The 2,312-nt window shown below is 49.0% G+C and overlaps 1 pseudogene; it reads left to right on the forward strand.

Annotated features, from left to right (window-relative positions):
- Positions 1-276: 276 nt before the first annotated feature.
- LOC138165683 (hepatocyte nuclear factor 3-beta pseudogene) lies at positions 277-1,658 on the forward strand (annotated as a pseudogene).
- Positions 1,659-2,312: the final 654 nt, after the last annotated feature.

Here is a 2,312-nt window from a genome sequence, read left to right on the forward strand (position 1 = left end):
GTATGGCATATAACTGATAAATGTGGATGAAAGGTTCATTTATTCTTATCAACTTCCAAGACCATTTATTCAAGATTATTTTTAGGAACTCTGTTGATCTAAGAAAATCACATCTACATGTATTATACTGATGTTTTTAATAATACTCAAGCATTTAAAAATACACATATTATCTCTATTAAGACAAAATCTGCTCCTAGCCCACCCCTCCCACCCCCTTCAAATCACCACCTCCGGCAGAGGGAGAAAGAGGGAGTTAACCAGAGAGAGAGAGTTATGCTGGGAGCTGTGAAAATGGAAGGGCACGAGCACTCAGACTGGAGCAGCTACTATGGCGAACCTGAGGGCTACTCCTCGGTGAGCAATATGAATGCGGGCCTGGGCATGAACGGCATGAACACTTACATGAGTATGTCGGCTGCCATGGGCAGCAGCTCGGCCAACATGAGTGCCAGCTCCATGAATATGTCTTCTTACTTGGGAACTGGAATAAGTCCCTCCCTGGCAGGCATGTCCCCAGGGGCTGGGGCCATGGCAGGGATGGGGGGCACAGCTGCCCCAGGAGTTACCGGTATGGCTCCCCACCTGAGCCCCAGCATGAGTCCACTGGGGGGGCAGGCCCCTGGGAGCATGAACAGCCTGGCTCCCTATGCCAACATGAACTCTATGAGTCCCATGTATGGGCAGGCCAGCCTCAATCGATCCAGGGACCCCAAGACTGACCATCGGAGTTACACACATGCCAAGCCCCCCTATTCCTACATCTCCCTCATCACTATGGCCATTCAGCAGAGCCCCAACAAGATGCTGACACTTAGTGAGATCTACCAGTGGATCATGGACTTGTTCCCCTTCTACTGACAGAACCAGCAACGCTGGCAGAATTCCATCCGACACTCTCTCTCCTTCAATGACTGTTTTCTCAAGGTGCCCCGCTCACCAGACAAGCCTGGCAAGGGATCCTTCTGGACCTTGCACCCAGATTCGGGTAACATGTTTGAAAATGGTTGCTACCTGAGTCGTCAGAAGCGCTTCAAGTGTGAGAAACAGTTGGCACTGAAGGAGGGAGGGGGAGGCCCAGTGGGTGGAGGCAAGAAGCCAGTTGGAGGAAGTGGTGGAGCTGGAGGGCAGCAAGCACCACTAGGGGAGGGCAGTGGGGGTTTGCCCCCCACTAGCGGCTCTGACAGTTCTGCCGGCACAGAGTCCCCTCACTCCAGTGCCTCCCCTTGTCAAGAGCACAAGCGAGGCAGTTTGGGGATGCTGAAGGGCACCCCAGCAGCTCTGAGTCCTCCTGAGCCTGCCCCATCACCAGTCCAGCAGGCACACCTGCTGGGTCCACCCCACCACCCAGGCCTTCCCCCTGAGGCACACTTGAAGCCGGAACACCACTAGCCTTTAATCACCCCTTCTCCATTAACAATCTCATGTCATCTGAGCAACAGCATCACCACAGCCATCATCACCATCACCACCACCACAAAATGAACCTTAAGGACTATGAACAGGTGATGCACTACTCTGGCTACAGTTCCCCCATGCCTGGCCGCCTGGCTATGGGCCCCATTACGAACAAAGGGGGCTTAGAATCCTCGCCCCTGAGTGGAGACACAACTTACTACCAAGGGGCACATTCTCGGCCCATTATGAACTCTTCTTAAGAGCTGGTGCTTGGGGTGGGCAAAAGGACCTCTGCCTACAGAGGTATGAAAAGAAGAGAAGGGAAGGCTATGAACTTTTTCGTTGTTTTCTGAGAGGAGGGTGGAGTTGGGGAATCAAGGCCATGTGTCCAAATCTGCAGAGGACACCAGTTCCTGTCCCCTAGCTTTTGACTCCCTGGATTCCCGTTGTTCTGTAGGGAAGAAAAGGAAAATGTTTTTAAAGTCTCCAGTTTTCCACTACTGTTTAGACATCCCCTGATTCTCCCAGCATCATTTGAATTTTGATTTTTGCTATTGTTGTTGTTGCAGGGAAGTCTTATCTTTTTTTTTTCTTTGTGAGAGAGTGATTATAAAAAAAAAAAAAAACTTGATTTTGGTGTAAAAACTTGTAGTTTTAACTGAGAACCAAAAGATTGTGCCTGTTGTTTTGTTTAAAAAAATAGAGGGGGGAAAAAAGGAAAATAGGAAAAGTGAGGGTCTGTTGTAGTAATTGACCCACCCCTCGTTAATGTTTGGGGAGAGTGAAATACAGTACTAGGCTCTGATTAATTTATGGTTCCTGTATGCTTTATTTATGGCTTATAAATGTGTATTCTGGTGGTGAAGAGCCAGATTTTTCATAAATCTCTATTAAAGTGTTATTGCCAGTTTAAA

The sequence above is a fragment of the Petaurus breviceps genome, unplaced genomic scaffold (genome assembly GCF_028583685.1).
Source record: "Petaurus breviceps papuanus isolate PSGF00001 unplaced genomic scaffold, PetGlider_PUasm1.0 214, whole genome shotgun sequence".
Classification (NCBI taxonomy): Eukaryota; Metazoa; Chordata; class Mammalia; order Diprotodontia; family Petauridae; genus Petaurus; species Petaurus breviceps.